Source organism: Heptranchias perlo, chromosome 8 (assembly GCF_035084215.1).
Source record: "Heptranchias perlo isolate sHepPer1 chromosome 8, sHepPer1.hap1, whole genome shotgun sequence".
Lineage (NCBI taxonomy): Eukaryota > Metazoa > Chordata > Chondrichthyes > Hexanchiformes > Hexanchidae > Heptranchias > Heptranchias perlo.
The window spans coordinates 80,138,476-80,161,505 of NC_090332.1; the positions used below are offsets into that span (position 1 = coordinate 80,138,476).

At 43.2% G+C, this 23,030-nt stretch overlaps 1 long non-coding RNA gene across 1 annotated transcript in view; it reads left to right on the forward strand.

The window, feature by feature from the left end:
• Nucleotides 1–9,338: 9,338 nt before the first annotated feature.
• The window catches only part of LOC137324246 (uncharacterized), a 112,000-nt gene continuing 98,308 nt past the window's right edge, over nt 9,339–23,030 (forward strand). The window contains exon 1 of the long non-coding RNA XR_010963568.1: nt 9,339–9,429. This is a non-coding gene — a long non-coding RNA (uncharacterized lncRNA). The remainder of the gene's footprint in view (nt 9,430–23,030) is intronic.

Below are 23,030 nucleotides of genomic sequence, written 5' to 3' on the forward strand. Positions count from 1 at the left end.
CAAGTTTGCAGATGACACAAAGCTGGAGTGGGATGTGAGCTGTGAGGAGGATGCAAAGAGGCTCCAATGTGATTTAGACAAGTTGGGTGAGTGGGCAAGAACATGGCAGATGCAGTATAACGTGGATAAATGTGATGTTATCCACTTTGGCTGTAAAAACAGAAAGGCATATTATTATCTGAATGGTGATAGATTGGGAAAAGGGGAGGTGCAACGAGACCTGGGTGTCCTTGTACACCAGTCGCTGAAAGCGAGCATTCAGGTGCAGCAAGCAGTTAGGAAGGCGAATGGTATGTTCGAGAAACTGGAAAGTACTACAGTACAAAGGGATCTGGGGGTCCTAGTGCAAGAAAATCAAAAAGTTAGTTTGCAGGTCCAGCAGGTGATCAAGAAGGCCAATGGAATGTTGGCTTTTATTGCTAGGGGGATAGAATATAAAAACAGGGAGGTATTGCTGCAGTTATATAAGGTATTGGTGAGACCGCACCTGGAATACTGCATACAGTTTTGGTCTCCATACTTAAGAAAAGACATACTTGCTCTCGAGGCAGTACAAAGAAGGTTCACTCGGTTAATCCCGGGGATGAGGGGGTGGACATATGAGGAGAGGTTGAGTAGATTGGGACTCTACTCATTGGAGTTCAGAAGATTGAGAGGCGATCTTATTGAAACATATAAGATTGTGAATGGGCTTGATCGGGTGGATGCGGTAAGGATGTTCCCAAGGATGGGTGAAACTAGAACTAGGGGGCATAATCTTAGAATAAAGGGCTGCTCTTTCAAAACTGAGATGAGGAGAAACTTCTTCACTCAGAGGGTAGTAGGTCTGTGGAATTTGCTGCCCCAGGAAGCTGTGGAAGCTACATCATTAAATAAATTTAAAACAGAAATAGACAGTTTCCTAGAAGTAAAGGGAATTAGGGGTTACGGGGAGCGGGCAGGAAATTGGACATGAATTTAGATTTGAGGTTAGGATCAGATCAGCCATGATCTTTATTGAATGGCGGAGCAGGCTCGAGGGGCCGATTGGCCTACTCCTGTTCCTATTTCTTATGTTCTTATGTTCTTATGGTCTGCATTGCAAGAGGATTTGAGTACAGGAGCAGGGATGTCTTACTGCAGTTATACAGGGCCTTGGTGAGACCACATCTGGAGTATTGTGTGCAGTTTTGGTCTCCTTATCTGAGGAAGGATGTTCCTTGCCATGGAGGGAGTGCAATGAAGGTTCACCAGACTGATTTCTGGGATGGCAGGACTGACGTATGAGTAGAGATTGGGTCGACTAGGCCTATATTCACTAGAGTTTAGAAGAATGAGAGGTGATCTCATCGAAACATATAAAATTCTAACAGGACTAGACAGACTAGATGCAGGGAGGATGTTCCCGATGGCTGGGGAGTCCAGAACCAGGGGTCACAGTCTCAGTATACGGGGTATGCCATTTAGAACCGAGATGAGGAGAAATTTCTTCACTCAGAGGGTGATGAACCTGTGGAATTCTCTACCACAGAAGGCAGTGGAGGCCAAGTCATTAGATGTATTCAAGAAGGAGATAGATATATTTCTTAATGCTAAAGGGATCAAGGGATATGGGGAAAAAGCAGGAACAGGGTACTGAGTTAGACGAACAGCCATGATCATTTTGAATGGCGGAGCAGGCCTGAAGGGCCGAATGGCCTACTCTTGCTCCTATTTTCTATGTTTCTATGTTTCCATGTTTGACTAATTTTTGTCCCATTATATTATGACTGAATTTGTTGTTATAGAAGTGATACTTCTCATAGATTACAAGTAAAGCTTAAAGAAATAGTGTACGGCAGGAAGTACTCAATTAGTTTGACAAGTGATCCACTTACCAAACATGTAACGAAGCTGGGGCCTAGAGTTCACGTTGAACTTCTGTGGAGGTTCGCCCCTGGAAATCCCTCCCCCCCCACCCCCCCCCCCCCCGAGTGTTTCACTTTACTCTCTAAATTCCTTGACTGTTATGCAAGAAATCCATATTCTCCAGCAGTTTAGTTGGGAGAGGAAGCATCCAGAGTGAAGAAAATTTTTTCAAGTGTCAGCCTTGGCGTACTGGTAGCACTCTAGCCTCTGGGTCAAGAACACTTGCGTTCAAGTACCACTCCAGAGACTTGAGCACATAATCTAGGCTGACAGTTCAGTGCAGTACTGAGGGAGTACTGTACTGTTGGAAGTGTCATCTGTTGGATGAGACATTAAACCGAGGCCCTGTCTACCATCTCAGGTGGATGTAAGAGATCCCATGGCACTATTCTAAGAAGAGCAGGGGAGTTCTCCCCGGTGTCCTGGCCAATATTTATCCCTCAACCAACATCACTAAAATCAGATTATCTGGTCATTATCTTATTGCTGTATGCAAATTGGCTGCCGCATTTCCTTACATTACAAGAGTGACTACACTTTGACAGTACTTCATTGACTGTAAAGCACTTTGGGACTTCCTGAGGTCGTGAATGGTGCTATATAAATGCAAGTTCTTTCTTTCTCAAACTCAATATTACATAACTTGTCTTGGGATACAGCATCAAATGCAACATTACTATAACAAAAACAAAGTGCTCTTTGACATAAAGGTAAAAGAAATTATGATTAAGCAATACCTTATTACTATCACTAGTTGTCTCCAGCACTCCCTCAAAATTACTCTATGACGAAGCATACAGAGTAATAATCGCAGATGAAAAAGATACTACTGAATAATATATGATTCCAGTAACTCAAAAAACAGGAGCGAGCAAGCTATAGGCCCATTATCATGTGTGGTATATTTTCCCCATGAACCATCAGCTACCAATTTACATTCATTTTTAAAAAAAATAGTTAGTTTTAAATTATTATGTAATAGCGATCAGACTCTCTCCACCTGGTTGCCATTGTACACAGAATGGTTTCACTGTTCTATATGGAGACATCACATTCTATGTGGTCATGAACAAATGCAGTCATGTAGTAGGCACTAGCATCTTGTGGTAGATATCCAGTACTGCAACTCAACCCAAGATGTCTCATCCTGGCAAAAGTTCTGCATAAAAATGCACTTTCTAACTATTGCGGCTCCATCACATTGCACCCTAGCACTTACTCAGTTTGGGCGCAGTAAGCACTGGCACACATGTAGCGCACTTACTCCTATGTCGACAATGAGGCTGTGGTGGGCAAAAAAACAACCAAGGCTACAGCCAAGTGAATGAATGGCTTTGGCTTCAGGAATGTAGTGTATAGTCACTATGGAGCCACAAAAATCACATTTACTGTTCTGGTCTGGAGTTTTCTTTCCTTTAGGCAGTTATACCCTTTCTGCTGTCATTATCAGAGTTAAGAATTTGATGAATGTCTACTGGGCTACAGCAAATTGATTATTTTGCATCGTTCATTCACAGCGCTGCTATTGATTCTTCATGAAGGGGGAAGGTGTGCAGCCTGATGAATGAGTGAGACTCTGAAATGAAGAGGTGCTTGGCAGAAGAAATGACATAGGGCCAACGTTGCAATCCTGTTTGTCTTTAGAAGCCAATATAAATGTTCAGTCGAGCCAATATTTGCCACATTTGCCCTCGCCAGACAATGATATCTTTTGACCCACAATCTTTTATTCCCCTGCGAAAAAAGGGTCATTTGTAAATGCACATTCATTTATTTAGACTGAGTGGAGCCCATTTGACTTTTGACCCCCATATCAAACATTCCATTTATTTTACTTCTTGCATACTTTGACATCTGCCAAGGTACTCAGATCTGTTTGCACACACCAGACTCTACCATTGGATGGCAAGAGAAAATTGGACGAATGTTTGTTTGAAGCAGAAAGTTGGCAAATTCTTTATAAATTATGAGGATACGCCTGGCATCGCCTAATCATTACTTCCTGATTGACCTAACTCTTCGTTTTTTCCGTACTCTGAGCCTTGGCTCTTTACCTTAGTGTCTCGATGAAGAAATTAGGGCGAATTGTGCTTTGCTGTTGAAAATATTGTAATGATGACAAAATAATCACATTTCAACGTGAGTTATAATCAACTGTGACGCTCTCCAATTAACTACATGACATTGGTAGCCAGGGCAAATGGCTGTCATCCTTGATGCACAAAAGAAGAATAAAAGAACTTTCGTATAATGACTTTCATATTCTCGGGATTTCACAGCCAAATAATTAATTTCGAAAGTGTCGTCGCTGTTGTTTTGTAGGCAAACTTAGCAAACAATTTGCACAAAGCAAATTCCCACAAAGAGCAAATGAGATAAGCGACCAGTTAATCTCTTTTGGTTGAGAGATGAATGTTGATGACAACACCGAGAGAGATCACTGCTCTTCCTCAAATAGCACAAAGGGATCTTTTACATCCACCTGAACTATCAGAATGGGATTAGGTTTAATCTCTCATTTCAAAGACAATGAGAAAAAGGGCCTTTCACAACTAGAGCTGATAGATCTATTTTGTCAAGGCCACAGACTTAGAGATAATTGGGATGAATTTTCTTGCTGTTTTCAGCATATTTCTAGTGCATAAATCGGGACAAGTAACTTTTTGTGGCAGGAAACTGGGCAGAGCCTGTTTCCGCCAGTTTTGTACCATAAAATCATTCCCTCTGAATGCCCTTGTGCTTTTTGGCCCTCCCTGTGATCCACCCGCCAAGTCCCAAGAGCCCTCATTTAAATATAGTGTGGGCCAGTGTCATTGCAGCTCCGACTTTCCTGCTTCTACACACTCAAAGCACTAGGGGTAATGTGCACTGAGAATTAATAGGCCCATCAGCTGCCAGGATCAGCTGAGACAGGCAACAGTGAGGAGTTTCTAAGCCTGAAAAGTCGAGAGCTTCATTCGCGAGTTTTGCAGCCTTGAAACGCATTTTTGCAGTGATTTTTTTTTTGCCATTCAATCTATATAGACTTGGACATCCTTCTCTCTGTCTCTGATAGGGTCTGGCCACAAATAGATTTTCAACTTCACCAACCCTTCCCCCAGTCACACCCATAGTTAGGGCTTCTCAGAAGCAAGTGTGGCAATTCCCGATGGACATACCCTTGTACAGAATAGAGCAAAGGAGAGACAGGCAGCTTTTAAGGAGGATAGACCCCACAGGCTGTATAAGTTATGTAAGGGCCTTAGTGAGGAGATGTATATAAGACTGTGCCTCACCAAAGAGAGCACCTTTGTCACCTACTGCACAAGGACCTTCAAGCACGATCATCTGCCTGCACTGCTCTCTCTGTGGCTATATAGGTGACCATCGCACTCCACTTCTACGGCACAGGCTCATTTCAGGCAGCCATTGGAGAGCTACGTAATATTAGTCAGGGTGCAGTATGGGCATGGATTTGAGAGCTGCGGCATCACAGGAAGAGTGATAGGGCCATCCAGTTTCAGGGACCCATCAATGGTACCCATTTGCTTTGCGAGCTCCAACAGAAAACCTCCTCTATTATTTCAACAGGAAGAGCCTCCACCCTCCCTCAATGTACAGATTATGTGTGACAACATGCAGAGGATCCTACAGGTCCATGCTCAATATGTTGGAAATTGTAATAATGCATTCATCCTTCAAAATTCATTGACGAGAGGTTGGGACAGAGGAACACAGGCAGGATTTCTCTGCAGGAACTGATGGCTGGGCTCAAGACAGCAAGGTCCCACAAACAGCAATGAGATAAATGACCAATTAAACTGTTTTAGTGGTTGAGGTTGAGTAGGCATAGAAACAGGCTATTCAGCCCCTTCAGCATGTTCTGCCATTCAATTAGATCATGGCTGATCCGAGGTCAGTGAGGGGGCACTCACACCGGGAGACCGCCCCTGCTCTTCTTCAAATAGCAGCATGGGATATTTTACATCCACCTGACAGGGCAGATGAGACCCGGTTTAACGTCTCATCCAAAAGACAGCACCTCCGACAGTGCAGTACTCCCTCAGTACTGCACTGGAGTGTCAGCCAAGGTTATATGCTCAAGCCCTGAAGGGGGGCTTGGACCCACAGCCTTTATAACTCAGAGGCAAGAGTGCTACCACTGAGCCAAGGCTGATAATTTCATTACTGTCTGTATCAGGTGCTTAACACGTAAAAAGTGAACTCTTTCGGTTACATGTATCATCTAGATTATCCAAATATCGGGTAAAAGAAGTATATTTTAAGAATTAAATGTATAATATAAAGAGAGACAGAGATAGAGAGAAACGGAGAGAAGGAATTCAGAAAGATTTAGATAAATCTGGAGAAGAGTACAGAAAGTTAAAGGAAAGAATAGCTTGTGAAGCAAGACTTTGAACTTTAGCCAAAAATAGACAAATCTTTAAGTGTATCATGAGCATATAAGAATTGCATTTCCCTGAGAATAAAGGAACAGAACAGAATAGAGTTTTAGTCCAAATATAGCTACCAATGTACAAGTTTGATCTACCCAAGAGAGACAAACAACCCAGGAAGGAACAGATACCACACCTACGGCAGAGAGCTTTGCACCGACATCCCAGGAGGTGAACCTGGGTGACCAGAGGGAGGCAAGTCAAACAACTCGACTACAATAATTGGGAAGGACGATGTTGCGTGAAATTAGGAATCATTTAGTTAAAGCTAGAAGTTTATCATCAATATGCTGAACTACACTTTAATATATCTGGCACACTTGATTTCAAGGCTGTTAACTTGTCAGCTATACAAGAAATCTAATTGTAAACCTAACTTACCAATTTTGGACATTGAGTGTAACTGAATTTTATTTATAATAAGTAATGAGCAGTTGATGCAGAGTTATGGGGATATGCTTGAACTGCCTTTCTAACCTTAAGCTTAATGATTTTGTCAGTTAATTATATTGTCTTAAGATCCTTACATATTTTTAATGTTTCATATTAAAATGTTACTAATTGTGTTAGCATAAGTGTTGATAAAAAATATTAATTCATGATTTCATTGCCTGACTTCTTCATAAATGATTTGGCAAGAAGCAGTTCATGTAATTGCATTCCCTGTATCTTAAAAGGGAGAATGGTTTGTGTAACTGTTAATTTAACTTGGACCAGTTAATGTAAGATGGTTCAAGTGAGCAAGACCTCTGATAAACCCTAGAGTGGACAGTAAAGTCCCTAATTACCCCTTGAAAAGAAGTTAAGAACAAGGGGTTAAGGATTCATCAGGTGCCTTTTAATTAAGGTTCTTTAATTATCCTTACGTGCCCCAATTCAAGTGTTTCCTTGCTGGTAAGAAAATTAAGAATAAAAAAAGATAATAATTAAAATTCTTCTGAGGCTCACATTGTTTTTCTGTTTAAAAAAAGGTTCTTTTTAGATTTTCCTTACCCTTTATGAACCATTTCCCTTTAAGATAGTGCTGACGCACACAAATCTATTATATTACCATGGTTTTAAAATGATTTATTAGCATGAATAAACATCTGGATTCTAATCTACTAAGATCCAAAAAAAATTTGCACAGTTATTAAAGTTGCAAATAACACATTCATTTTAAATGAAGCTAAATTACCTCAGGGAGGTACCTAATCTGAATGTTCCATTGTCATTAATATATTACACAATTAAATCCATTTGTAATTCTGAAGTCAACCTTTCAAGCAATTGTATTATTATCATCATACACGCATGCAGCTAAATTCTATCTCGGTCCCATGAGGAAGTAATATTTACCATCACTAAAGAAAGTATTTACAGGCTAAATAAGTCAACATTTTTTGTACATTACTTAGAGTAAGGATTCTATTTGATTTATATCAGGAGAAATTAGGAGCCTTGAAAAGCTAATTATTTTCGCCAGGGTACAATAGCATTGACTCTTTGAGAGGTCTCACTGTTGCCCAGTCTCAAGAGTCAAAGGATCAGATTGTGTGAGGACATCTCTGTTTTGAAAGCATGTGTAAACTGGAGCTTTAATATTACTGCTTTAACCATTGTTCCCCCAGCTCTCCATAAACGTTGGGAACGTAGGAATGTAGGAAGCTAAGAGACACAAGTTAAAATTAGGAAATTAGGAGGAATAAGGGAATCAGGTGGAACTGTTTAACCAAAAGGGTAATAGAATTGTGAAATTAGTTGCTGGAAAAGGATGCTGAAGCAGACAATATGAATGGTTCAAAAGGCAATTGATGCATTTCTGGAGAGAGATGGGATGGAGGAATATGGTGAGAAGACGGTAATCATCTGTGGAAAAGAGATAGGCTTATTTGGGCCTAGCTATGTTCCTTAAAAATCTCATATCCATATCTTAACAAAATAATAATTTGATTTTTGTTTTATAAAGTGACTTAATTGACAGATAAATCAAAAAGGAATATAAGCAAAAAAAAAACAAATTAGGTTGTATTTTTTGCGATCATCAAAGTGATGCTAATGCTATTGAATGGAACAGTTTCCATTTCAGGCACTCAGTGTCACCATCAAACACTGTCAGGTCAGGTTTGGAATGTGTAGGAATAGAGTTCCCTCTACTCTTCCTCAACAATAGCCCCAACCTCAGAAGAGAACCCCCTATTACACCGCTGTGGGTTATTTTTTTCATTTCCGACACCACTCATTCTTAGGCCTGTCTGAGTGATATTGCCAATGACTTACAAATTAGGGCTAGTTTTGTGCTATAGGCTGATGCTCACTAGGAACTGGAGTGAGATTGCCTAGACTCCTTTTACATAGGATCCTTACAGCCAGAGGAGACTGTCAACCTGTCACTTTGGGCTGGATTTGAGCCCAAGTCCCCGAGGTGAATGGCAAGTATCTAACCCACTGCACCACCTCCATATGTTTCCAAGTGGATGGTACCAAATATATTTTGGTATAAGGTAAGCTTAGCTGCTGAATGTGGAAATGTAATAGTACTGTGAAAGCTACATTTTTGCATGGCTTGAAATTACCCTACGTTGGCAAAGGAATTCCATTTAAACTGTAAAACATTCGCGTGCTAATATTGCACAGTGTGATTTCAACATTTTTATCTTCTTCAAACTCTAGAAATCAAAAGATATTTTTAAACCCTTAGTCCATTTCAATTGAAATAAAGTGTTTTATTTATGCAATAAAGCTTTTATGGATAATAGCTTTTGACAAAATAACTCAACCACATTTGATCGGAAAGGGGCAGTGCATAGAATGCCAAACCTTCCTGATTCTCCGCAGTTTCAAGAATTTTGTTTTGGTTTATTTCCTGATTGGTTTTCTGCCTATTTGGATTATTTTCCTGCAGCTGGTTATATTTTCACATCCTCTGGTGATTTTTTTTTTTGACTGTTCATTGGCTATTTTTCGCTATCTAGTTAACCCACTCCTCCACAAGTGGTTTTCCTGTTTTTAATCAATTGCAAAGCCTGTTGATGTTAAAAGAAACATTCAGTCTGATGGCAAAACTCAGCTGAATAGCAGGAGTGTTGGGATGAACAATTTGTGGGCTGGAAACAACTCCAGACAGGTAGGGAGCAGCTTGTTAGGATTTTCAATAGAAGCCTATTGCAAAACTATCATTTTCACCACCCTCCTGCACAGGAACAGATGGCAGGAAACGGATTGCATGTGCCAAGTAGAAATCCCCCAACTCAGAACAAGAAGTAGATTCTTATTTTTAAAAAAAAAACCTGCACAGATATAGCTCATGGGGAATACGGTTCTTCATTTTTAACATAAATGTCCATTGGGCTTGTCTGAAATAGCTGCTCACGGCTGTGTGCTTCTCTAATTCCAGATTAGAATTATCAGTGTTAATTACAGTCCATTTCTCTTAATTAAAAGTTGTGTAATCCAAATGACCTGTTAATTTGAATTGAAACCTTGTAAAAAGCATAATGTGAACTTTTTTTTGAGCAAGAAATTAATTTAAATTAACAATCTGTATGACAATAAGAAATATTTTGCATGTATTGTATACTAAAAATCCTCGAAATACGGAAGATCCTGAGAGTGATGCACTTTAGAAATTTAATATGAGTTATCTGACCAAGTAACACATGAGTAAATTCTGTCGAGTCACTAATTATGAGAAACATTCTATCACTCCAATCCTGAGCCAGTATACTAATTATCCTGTGAATATAGTTAGAAATATCAGCTCTTTTAAGATATTTGATAGTTTTTAACCAATGTTTCTTTTACATTAAGTTAGTGTGGGCCATTTCTTTGGATTGTAATCCAACACAGGCCCCACTGTGCCATTGCCATGATGTGTTGCCAAGATTGAAATGGCCCTGCAAGGGCTATCACAGCAGTGGCATCACTTTGGTAGTGTCACATCTGGTGTTTAAAATTACGTTCAAGTGGTTGGTAAAATAAATATTAGACTGCAAAGCAGATCTTATCAGACTTATTAGAAAAAATCAATTTTCTGTTTCTCGTACAACAAATTTGAACTGAGCAGTGTAGTTTGTCACGTTACCTTGGAAGTTGTATACTTTTTCCAGCACAGAAAATTATATCAAGATGTCTATTCAATGGAGACCATGAAGAGATTTTGAAATTCATGGAAATATTTTTTTAGTTGCCTTAATTTAGTGTTGAGTATGAGAAATAAATAACTATTTTTTTATTCCTGGTAAGAAGCTTCTCAATCTTGTTGAAAAATCAAATGATAATATTTAAGATAATACTTGTGCAAATAGTGAAAAGGTAGAAATTCTTTACTATCAAGAGACTTATATATATATCCTTCTGATCTGTAACACCGTGCAAAAACAGCTAGACATCTATCTCTATTTGAATTAATCTAGTTGTTTTTAACCTGATGTGGGACTTCGAATAACATTCGGAATGGGCCAGGTGATAACTGTTGATGTGAGAACCTGGATAGCCAAAAAAGATGCTTGAATACAAGTTTCTGTCTATATCCCTGTATATTATTCAGTGCTAGGTTTCCCTTTAAATTATTCAGCTTTTTACACATTTTGCTAGATAAAGAATGTTCTACATTGCACACTACGGTTTGTCTTTTTTTAAACTGATAATTGCAATTATGTGATCTGAGAGAAGTTCAAACTATTAGTTTTATATTTAATTTTTTTTGCCAGAGGAGATAATTAGACTTTCAAACCACTAACCTAGGTTTAGTGTCAAATGAAAATCCAGGTTATATTAATCAATGATTCCCATTTGAAGGGATTTTATTTATTGTGCTAACTTGAAGGATTAACATCCGACAATGGCACTTGGAATGTATGTAGTGACCATACTCGATCAGTTGTCAAAGGATCGAGAAAAAACAGGGGTCTGAAGGGAATATATATTATAAAACTTAAAAGCGCATTTTGACAAAAGTCCAACTAGAATAAAGTTGAGAAACATCCATTGTGGGTCCAGCTGAAGACACAAATAGGCTGTATTCTGGGGATATAAAACAGGATTAAAGGAACATGAAACTAGATCTCTGTAATGAGTGTATGAATACTGTTTACAATTTCCTTCACTGATTTTGATACATTGATTTCTAACTATTTTTCTGTGTCTGCATGGTCCTAACATTTTAATCTGTGCCAAAAGATATTGCTGGTTTATATAAAGACTCCTCCAGTTCCAAGAAAAAATAACCATTGAGATGTTACTCACTGCTGGTGTTTGAGAATTGGATGGTGCAATGTTCTTGACCCAAGAGAGAACACCATGGGTACAATTTTATTCTAAAATAAGAAGCTTATTGATTGCAAGATGACTACCTCATGTGATCTTAGGAGCTCTTACATCTCAGGAGTAAAAGTGTGACATTTCAATGGATATTGTGTTATGTTGGAAAAAATTAACTTCCAAAAATGTATAATGAAAAAAAGCTGAAGGAACTGAAAGTAGAAAATTCACCAGGTTCAGACAGTATGAATCTCAGAATACCGAGGGAGGTGAAGGAAGAGATAGCAGAGGCACTAGCCATAATTTTCTAAAAGCCATTGGAAATAAGAATTGTGCCAAGGGATTGGAGGCTAATGTTATGCTCTTATTCAAGATAAAGAAAAGGGATAAGCTAGGAAATTATGGGCCTGTTAGTCATACCTTGGTTGCAGATAAGCTTCGACACCAGTAATTTCCGTTGGGCTCTCCTCATATCCTGCCATAACTTCTGCAGATATCAGAGGGGAAACCCTGGAGAAATGGCATAAATAGCCTTTTATACCGTTTCTGCATGGTTCTTGCCAATCTTCCGCCAAAGACCCTGCAGAAATTCTGCCCTCTAGAGTCCATAAAATAGGTTAAAATCCTACCAACTGCACAGACTGATGATATTAAATTAAGGTACATGGAAAACTGGGGAAGTATGCAGGAGATTGCAGGAAGACACAGTTAGGTCAATGAAATGGTCAAATAGGTGGCTTATGCAGTTCAATACAATGTGACATGGTATATTTTGAGAAAAAGAACAGTGAAAGGAATTTTTTCCTAAATGCCAAAATTCTTAACAGTGAAAGAGCAGGGAGGTGCAGATACATAGATCTTCAAAAGTAGAGCTACAGGTAGAAAAGGCCAGAAAAAGGCAAGTGGGATACTGGAGGAAAAATTCGATAGGGCCTATTATTGGGCAGTAGGTAGAGTGATCTGTTATTAACCAGTGCCCAATGGCCCCTGCGTAGGTAGGATGAGAACTTCGTCCAGCCTCAGTACTCACCGTCAATCTGCGTTGAAACCCAGGCCTTGCATGTCGACTCAATGAAATTTGCACTTTCCACCAGCATGGGGAGCCCCAATCACTTAAAGGGAGGATGTCTCTTCAAATCTCTTAAAGGTAGCTAGTACCTGTTATTTGCTAAGAATAACAGTCTGCTGTCTGCGCAGTCTGAATGGGGATAAGATATAGCACACGTAAAACACAGATGCAGGTCCCAACCCTATGCTTACACACTGATGAGTTGTGTTAAAACGTTGACTAAAGGTTGCACACTACTAAATCCCACATCCTCCAGTCTGCATGCCAGACCTCACCAATCTGTCGATCTGAGTTGGTACCAGGCCTGTGAGAGTGCATGCACCAAGGTTCTCTGCTGATGCACTACAGGTCTTAGTACAAGAGGTGGACAGAAGGAGGGACATCCTATAGTGGGGGGTGAGGGGGGGGTGGGGGGACAACAGGCCCTCCAGACATGTGGCCAAAAGGCTGTGGGAGGCAGCGGGGGATGAAGTCAATGCCAGGCGCACAGCACCACGAACATGGATGCAGTGCAGGAAGAAGTTCAATGCTTTGACACGAGTGGTCAAGGTGAATGAGGTCAACTGTCAAGAGGCATCTCCTACCAACTGCACCACTAGCCACATCCACTGTTCCATGGATTACAACCCCATGACCCACATACCAATCAGATGCTTCCTCTCACCCTTACACATTACCACTGTTGCAAGCCGCCCACCCACAACTCACAGACCACACACAATAGCAGCTATTCAACCATGACAGGCACATCACCCAGACACATGTCCTGTTTTCTTGCAGAAGAAGGTGGCGTATAACAGGAGACAGCAAGTGCCAGTGGCATTTAGCCCCTCAAGCATGTTCCTCCATTCAATGAGATCATGCTGGACCTGTGACCTCACTCCATATACCTACCTGAGCCCCATATCCCGTAATACCCTTGGTTCACAGAAATCTATCAATCTCAGATTTAGAATTCACAATTGAGCTAGCACCAACTGCCGTTTGCAGAAGAGCGTTCCAAAATTCTATCACCCTTTGCGTGTAGAAGCGTTTCCTAACTTCATTCCTGCATGTCCTGGCTCTAAATAATAGGCAACAGCCTGACATAGCCATACTCACAGAATCATACCTTTCAGCCAACGTCCCAGACTCTTCCATCACCATCCCTGGGTATGTTCCGTCCCACCGGCAGGACAGACCCACCAGAGGTAGTGGTACAGTGATATACAGCCAGGAGGGAGTGGCCCTGGGAGTCCTCAACATTAACTCTGGATCCCATGAAATATCATGGCATCAGGTCAAACATGGGCAAGGTAACCTCCTGCTGATTACCACCTACCGTCCTCCCTCAGCTGATGAATCAGTCCTCCTCCATGTTGAGCACCACTTGGAGGAAGCACTGAGGGTAACAAGGGCACCAAATGTACTCTGGGTGGGGGACTTCAATGTCCATCACCAAGAGTGGCACGGTAGCACCATGACTGACCGAGCTGGCTGAGTCCTGAAGGACATAGCTGCCAGACTGGGCCTGCGACAGGTGGTGAGCGAACCAACACGAGGGAAAAACTTACTTGAACTCGTCCTCACCAATCTACCTGTTGCAAATGCATCTATCCATGACAGTATTGGTAGGAGTGACCACCGCACAGTCCTCGTGGAGACGAAGTCCCGTCTTCACACTGAGGACACCATCCAACGTGTTGTGTGGCACTACCACTGTGCTAAATGGGATAGATTCAGAACAGATCTAGCAGCTCAAAACTAGGCATCCATGAGGCACTGTGGGCCATCAGCAGCAGCAGAATTGTATTCCAGCACAATCTGTAACCTCATGGCCCGGCATATTCCTCACTCTATCATTACCAACAAGCCAGAGGATCAACCCTGGTTCAATGAGGAGTGTAGAAGAGCATGCCAGGAGCAGCACCAGGCGTACCTAAAAATGAGGTGCCAACCTGGTGAAGCTATAACTCGGGACTACATGCATGCTAAACAGCGGAAGCAACATGCTATAGACAGAGCTAAGCGATTCCATAACCAACGGATCAGATCAAAGCTCTGCAGTCCTGCCACATCCAGTCGTGAATGGTGGTGGACAATTAAACAACTAATGGGGGGAGGAGGCTCTGTAAACATCCCCATCCTCCATGATGGCGGAGTCCAGCACGTGAGTGCAAAAGACAAGGCTGAAGCTTTTCCAACCATCTTCAGCCAGAAGTGCCGAGTGGATAATCCATCTCGGCCTCCTCCCGATATCCCCACCATCACAGAAGCCAGTCTTCAGCCAATTCGATTCACTCCACATGATATCAAGAAACGGCTGAGTGCATTGGATACAGCAAAGGCTATGGGCCCCGACAACATCCCAGCTGTAGTGCTGAAGACTTGTGCTCCAGAACTAGCTGCGCCTCTAGCCAAGCTGTTCCAATACAGCTACAACACTGGCATTTACCCGACAATGTGGAAAATTGCCCAGGTATGTCCTGTCCACAAAAAGCAGGACAAATCCAATCCAGCCAATTACCGCCCCATCAGTCTGCTCTCAATCATCAGCAAAGTGACAGAAGGTGTCGTCGACAGTGCTATCAAGCGGCACTTACTCACCAATAACCTGCTCACCGATGCTCAGTTTTGGTTCCGCCAGGACCACTCAGCTCCAGACCTCATTACAGCCTTGGTCCAAACATGGATAAAAGAGCTGAATTCCAGAGGTGAGGTGAGAGTGACTGCCCTTGACATCAAGGCAGCATTTGACCGAGTGTGGCACCAAGGAGCCCTAGTAAAATTGAAGTCAATGGGAATCAGGGGGAAAACTTTCCAGTGGCTGGAGTCATACCTAGCACAAAGGAAGATGGCAATGGTTGTTGGAGGCCAATCATTTCAGCCGCTGAGCATTGCTGCAGGAGTTCCTCAGGGCAGTGTCCAAGGCCCAACCATCTTCAGCTGCTTCATCAATGACCTTCCCTCCATCATAAGGTCAGAAATGGGGATGTTCGCTGATGATTGCACAGTGTTCAGTCCCATTCGCAACCCCTCAAATAATGAAGCAGTCCGAGCCCGCATGCAGCAAAACCTGGACAACATCCAGGCTTGGGCTCATAAGTGGCAAGTAACATTCGCGCCAGATAAGTGCCAGGCAATGAGCATCTCCAACAAGAGAGAGTCTAACCACCAACCTTGACATTCAATGGCATTACCATCGCCGAATCCCCCACCATCAACATCATGGGGGTCACCATTGATCAGAAACTTAACTGGACCAGCCATATAAATATTGTGGCTACGAGAGCAGGTCAGAGGCTGGGTATTCTGCGGCAAGTGACTCACCTCCTGCCTCCAAAAGCCTTTCCACCATCTACAAGGCACAAGTCAGGAGTGTGATGGAATACTCTCCACTTGCTTGGATGAGTGCAGTTCCAACAACACTCAAGAAGCTCGACACCATCCAAGATAAAGCAGCATACTTGATTGGCATCCCATCCACCACCCTAAACATTCACTCCCTTCACCACCAGCGCACATTGGCTGCAGTGTGTACCATCCACAGGATGCACTGAAGCAACTCGCCAAGGCTTCTTCGACAGCACCTCCCAAACCCGCGACCTCTACCACCTAGAAGGACAAGAGCAGCAGGCACATGGGAACAATACCACCTGCACATTCCCCTCCAAGTCACACACCATCCCAACTTGGAAATATATCGCCGTTCCTTCATCGTCACTGGGTCAAAATCCTGGAACTCCCTTCCTAACAGCACTGTGGGAGAACCGTCACCACACGGACTGCAGCGGTTCAAGAAGGCGGCTCACCACCACCTTCTCAAGGGCAATTAGGGATCGGCAATAAATGCTGGCCTCGCCAGCGACGCCCACATCCCATGAACAAATGAAAAAAAATGTCCCCTAGTCCTAGTATTCAAGTATAGGAGACCTCCAAAAACAGTTACAAATGTCTCGGCAGCCATAAGCAATAATCCAGCCACTAACCTGTAACTCCTGCATGGTCCCTTTAAATAGCACTGGTGGGGATCCTCCAGGCACCCTAAGACACGGTCAGATGGTCATGGTTAAGACCGTGCGTTGAGTTGAGCGTTAAGTCCCAAAATGGTGTCTATCACTTTAAATCTGCATTGCACCTGATTGCATCCATTTTCTCCTTACTTTACATGCTTCTGGCATTTGGTATTTGTGCATGCACTAACTCCTATACCAAGATGGCGTCCGGTGCATATCACGCTGGAAATGTGCGTGCGCAGCCAAGGCGCCATCTTGGATGTTCGAGGCCGCCGAGCGCTGTAACAACGTGCTGTACATGGCCTAATTTAGCACTCACAATGTTTTATACAAACAACAACTTGTATTTATACAAAGGAGCATTGAAGGCAAAAGCAAAGAAGCTATGTTGAATTTGTAGCAGATAATGGATAGGCCAAAGTTGGAGTATTATATACAGTTCATTATAGAATGGATATTAGACCCCTAGAAAAGATACAGTGATGATTTGCTAAAAATAAAAATTATAGTTTTGAAGAAAGGCTTGAAAAATTAAGGCATTTTCCTTTGGAACAAAAAAGCTTAATGGGATCTGAATAGAGATTTATAATAATATGAAAGGTTTTGAAAGGGTAGATAGTGAAAGACTGTTTGCACTGGTTAACAGATTGAATACAAAGAGGCACAAACTCAGAATTTTCATTTGAAGAAGGAAGTTAGGAGAATTTTTTTCTCAGAGGCTTACTAGAACATGGAGTGTTTTACCACAAATGGCTCTTGAGGCAGAGATTATAATATTGTTTAAAAGGGAATTGGATAAGTATTTCAAGGGGAAGAACATAAAAAGATATGGAAAAAAGGTAAAGCTATAGGATTGGGGTAGATAGCGCTAGATTAACATCGAGCACCAGCAAGGGTGCAAAGATTTAAATGGCCTCCTTCTGAGCTGTAATCTTGATGTTTCTGTTACATTATGCAAGTTGGGTGGATTGTGAGTACCACATTTTTTTTCAGAGAAACAAATAGTTTATTAAACTAACCTTTAACTTGATTAATATCCAGGCATCAGATAGGGCTGACAGGAGCTTGCATGTATTGCAATCCTGAGAGACAGCAGCATCATACGACCATATTCCAGCCGTGCCACTAGCACTGGGCACTGCCTCTACTTGGCCACTGATCAGCAAGAGAGCTGACCGAATGGTAGCAAGAAGCTCATTAAAGCCCTGAAATATGGTTGTCCACTGAAATGGCCGATCAAGCCACTCAGTTGTACAATCTCGCTAAAAAAAGTTATAATAAGAATAAAACCGGACGGACCACTCGGCATCGGACCACTAGGCACCGGACATGACAAAGGCAAATCAAGCCCAGTCGACCCTGCAAGGTCCTCCTCACTAACATCAGGGGACTTGTGCCAAAATTGGGAGAGCTGTCCCACAGACTAGTCAAGCAACAGCCTGACATAGCCATACTCAGAGAATCATACCTTTCAGCCAACGTCCCAGACTCTTCCATCACCATCCCTGGGTATGTCCTGTCCCACCGGCAGGACAGACCCACCAGAGGTGGCGGTACAGTGATATACAGTCAAGAGGGAGTGGCCCTGGGAGTCCTCAACATTGACTCTGGACCCCATGAAATCTCATGGCATCAGGTCAAACATGGGCAAGGAAACCTCCTGCTGATTACCACCTACCGCCCTCCCTCAGCTGATGAATCAGTCCTCCTCCATGTTGAATACCACTTGGAGGAAGCACTGAGGGTAGCAAGGGCACAGAATGTACTCTGGATGGGGGACTTCAATGTCCATCACCAAGAGTGGCTCGGTAGCACCACTACTGACCGAGCTGGCCGAGTCCTGAAGGACATAGCTGCCAGATTGGGCCTGCGGCAGGTGGTGTGTGAACCAACACGAGGGAAAAACCTACTTGACCTCGTCCTCACCAATCTACCTGTCGCAAATGCATCTGTCCATGACAGTATTGGTAGGAGTGACCACCGCAGAGTCCTTGTGGAGACAAAGTCCTGTCTTCACACTGAGGACACCATCCAATGTGTTGTGTGGCACCATCACTGTGCTAAATGGGATAGATTCCGAACAGATCTAGCAGCTCAAAAATGGGCATCCGTGAGGCGCTGTGGGCCATCAGCAGCAGCAGAATTGTATTCCAGCACAATCTGTAACCTCATGGCCCGGCATATTCCTCACTCTACCATTACCAACAAGCCAGGGGATCAACCCTGGTTCAATGAGGAGTGTAGAAGAGCATGCCAGGAGCAGCACCGGGCGTACATAAAAATGAGGTGCCAACCTGGTGAGGCTACAACTCAGGACTACATGCATGCTAAACAGCGGGAGCAACATGCTATAGACAGAGCTAAGCTATTCCACAACCAACAGATCAGATCAAAGCTCTGCAGTCCTGCCACATCCAGTCGTGAATGGTGGTGGATAATTAAACAACTAACGGGAAGAGGAGGCTCTGTAAACATCCCCATCCTCAATGATGGCGGGGTCCAGCACGTGAGTGCAAAAGACAAGGCTGAAGCGTTTGCAACCATCTTCAGCCAGAAGTGCCGAGTGGATGATCCATCTCGGCCTCCTCCCAATATCCCCACCATCACAGAAACCAGTCTTCAGCCAATTCGATTCACTCCACGTGATATCAAGAAACAGCTGAGTGCATTGGATATAGCAAAGGCTATGGGCCCCGACAACATCCTGGCTGTAGTGCTGAAGCCTTGTGCTCCAGAATTAGCTGCGCCTCTAGCCAAGCTGTTCCAGTACAGCTACAACGCTGGCATCTACCCGACAATGTGGAAAATTGCCCAGGTATGTCCTGTCCACAAAAAGCAGGACAAATCCAATCCGGCCAATCACCGCCCCATCAGTCTACTCTCAATCATCAGCAAAGTGATGGAAGGTGTCGTCAACAGTGCTATCAAGTGGCACTTACTCACCAATAACCTGCTCACCGATGCTCAGTTTGGGTTCCGCCAGGACTACTTGGCTCCAGACCTCATTACAGCCTTAGTCCAAACATGGACAAAAGAGCTGAATTCCAGAGGTGAGGTGAGAGTGACTGCCCTTGACATCAAGGCAGCATTTGACCGAGTGTGGCACCAAGGAGCCCAAGTAAAATTGAAGTCAATGGGAATCAGGGGGAAAACTCTCCAGTGGCTGGAGTCATACCTAGCACAAAGGAAGATGGTAGTGGTTGTTGGAGGCCAATCATCTCAGCCCCAGGACATTGCTGCAGGAGTTCCTCAGGGCAGTGTCCTAGGCCTAACAATCTTCAGCTGCTTCATCAATGACCTTCCCTCCATCATAAGGTCAGAAATGGGGATGTTTGCTGATGATTGCACAGTGTTCAGTTCTGTTCACAACCCCTCAGATAATGAAGCAATCTGTGCCCCCAAGCAGCAAGACCTGGACAACATCCAGGCTTGGACTGATAAGTGGCAAGTAACATTCACGCCAGACAAGTGCCAGGCAATGACTATCTCCAACAAGAGAGAGTCTAACCACCTCCCCCTGACATTCTACGGCATTACCATCGCCGAATCCCCCACCATCAACATCCTGGGGGTCACCATTGACCAGAAACTTAACTGGACCAGCCATATAAATACTGTGACTACAAGAGCAGGTCAGAGGCTGGGTATTCTGTGGCGAGTGACTCACCTCCTGACTGCCCAAAGCCTTTCCACCATCTACAAGGCACAAGTCAGGAGTGTGATGGAATACTCTCCACTTCCCTGGATGAGTGCAGCTCCAACAACACTCAAGAAGCTCGACACCATCCAGGACAAAGCAGCCCGCTTAATTGGCACCCCATCCACCACCCTAAACTTTCACTCCCTTCACCACCGGCGCACAGTGTGTACCATCCACAGGATGCACTGCAGCAACTCGCAGCAACTCGCCAAGGCTTCTTCGACAGCACCTCCCAAACCCGCGACCTCCACCACCTAGAAGGACAAGAGCAGCAGGCACATGGGAATAACACCACCTGCACATTCCTCTCCAAGTCACACACCATCCCAACTTGGAAATATATCGCCGTTCCTTCATCGTCGCTGGGTCAAAATCCTGGAACTCCCTTCCTAACAGCACTGTGGGAGAGCCTTCACCACACGGACTGCAGTGGTTCAAGAAGGCGGCTCACCACCATCTTCTCAAAGACAATTAGGGATGGGCAATAAATGCAGGCCTCACCAATGACGCCCACATCCCATGAACGAATAAAAAAAATCAAGGCGCCAAAGCTACTGGAGACAGCCCTCTCTGATCTGGTACCCCAGGCCTCAATGACAGTAGTCTGAGCAGCCATGTCAGTAGCTAAGACTGCACTTAGGACCTCTGGGAGGAAAAAATTAATGCTCTCTGGCTTCCATGATATGTAATCTATCCAGTTGACATCAAGCAAATCATTTTGGGGGTGAGAATAGATAGCTGGAACAAACAAGCCCAATCACATGAGGCTTTTAGTGTAAGGTTGTGAGGGAAGAGATGGTTGAAGGTAAATGAAGGGTTTTATATTGCCTCTTGTGCATTGGTGAAGCACTTTTAAACAGTGAAGGGAAGTTGGTTTTAACTGTAAAGCATGGTTATTATACTACATTTGTATAAGATCTCACAGCCAGGTTATATCTTGGCTGTCCTGGTGAGGTCATTGCATTTCCTGGGCACTGTATTGCACTGTGGGGGGTGAAGGAGGAGGTACTCACTGTCACCACCTCCTTGCACTGAGACTGGAAGCTTCTTTGGATGAACACCTGTGTTAAGTCCAAATATTTGATCTCTCCTCTGTCTTATTTGGGCCAGTAATTGCTCCACAGATGAGTCTGAGAATTTTGCCGATACGTTTTCATGAAATTTTCAGGTAGGGCTCTATGTATTGTGGTCCTTTAAGTTGGTGCAGTGTTTTAAATGGTGCAGCAGCTTCAGATATTTCCTCTACCCTTGTGACAAGCTCCTAGTAACAGGCAGTATTAACACACAAAACTCTGGTATTAACATCAGAATGTGCAGAATATCAGAATCTCTTGTTTCACCCCAAGAGTCCATATCAAAAACAAGTCATAATCTCTCACCCCTCAAGAAAGAACTTTAGATGTATCCCCCCACCAACCCCGCTTTGTAAACATTGAGAGACCTCACAACTTCCTATGTCACCGATAAATAAAGAAAGACAGAACTTGCATTTAAATAGCGCCTTTCATGATCTCAGGACGTCCCAAAGTACTTTATAACCAATAAAGTAGTTTTGAAGTGGAATCACCATTGTAATGTAAGGAAACACAGCAGCCAGATAGGTCGCACATAAAGCAATGACCAGATATTATTTTTTGGGGTTTCTAAGTGTTGATTGAGGGATAAATATTGGCTGGGACACCAGGAGAACTCCCCTGCTCGTCTTAGAATAGAGCCATTGGCTCTTTCACCTGGGGTCTCAGTTAAATATCTCATCCAAAAGATGGCACTTCTGACAGTGCAGAACTCCCTCAGTAAGCGTCAGCCTCGATTATGTGCTGAAGTCTCCGGACTGGTACTTGAACCCAAGGTGCCCTTGACCCAGAGGCTCGTGTGCTACCAGTATGCCAAGGCTGACACCTAAATTCTTTTTCTTCACTCTGGATGCTTCCTTCACCAACTAAACTGTGTTGCGTAACAGTCAAGGAATTTAGGGAGTAAAGTTCGATACTTGAGGAAGGGGGGAGGATTTTCGGGGGAGAACCTCCATAGAAGTTCAACATGGACTCCAGGCCCCAGCTTCACTACATTTTGGTAAGTGGATCTCTTGTCAAACTAATCGAGTATTCCTGCCTCACACCATCTCTTTAAGCTTTACTTGGAATCTATAAGAAGTTTCACTTCTATAACAACAAACTCAGTCAAAATATAATGCGACATAAATTAAAAATTAGGAAATTAGAAGTAGGAAGCTGACACCATACTAGGCTCTGCCCCTGACAAGGCCCGGTGTAGTTCACAACCTCAAGCAAGGACCTGGTGTATGTAGGTCCTGGCATAATTGTTGGCTAGTCCAGCACATTGCCACTGGCATTACAGCATGAGTGAGCTGGAAGGACCAAGGGTTTTCAGCCCTAAGTTGTTTAGACAGGTATGGGGCAGGGTGCAGGGTTTGCTGGGAGTGGATGTAGAAAACCTACATCCCTTCTAGCTCCCATCTTCCATAATGAGAAGTAAATGCTGGGGATGTGGCTTCACAAGAAGCTATAATAAACTTATTAAATTTAAGAATGAAACGTTTGAACAAGTAGCAATCATAAAGTAGCCACTTGAGGACAGTGCCTCTAATTTCAATTTCAAAGCCCAGAAAAGTCTCCATATTACTTACTGTGCTTAAAAAAATATATAATTAAAAAACACACAGTCCCAGAACTAACTGGATG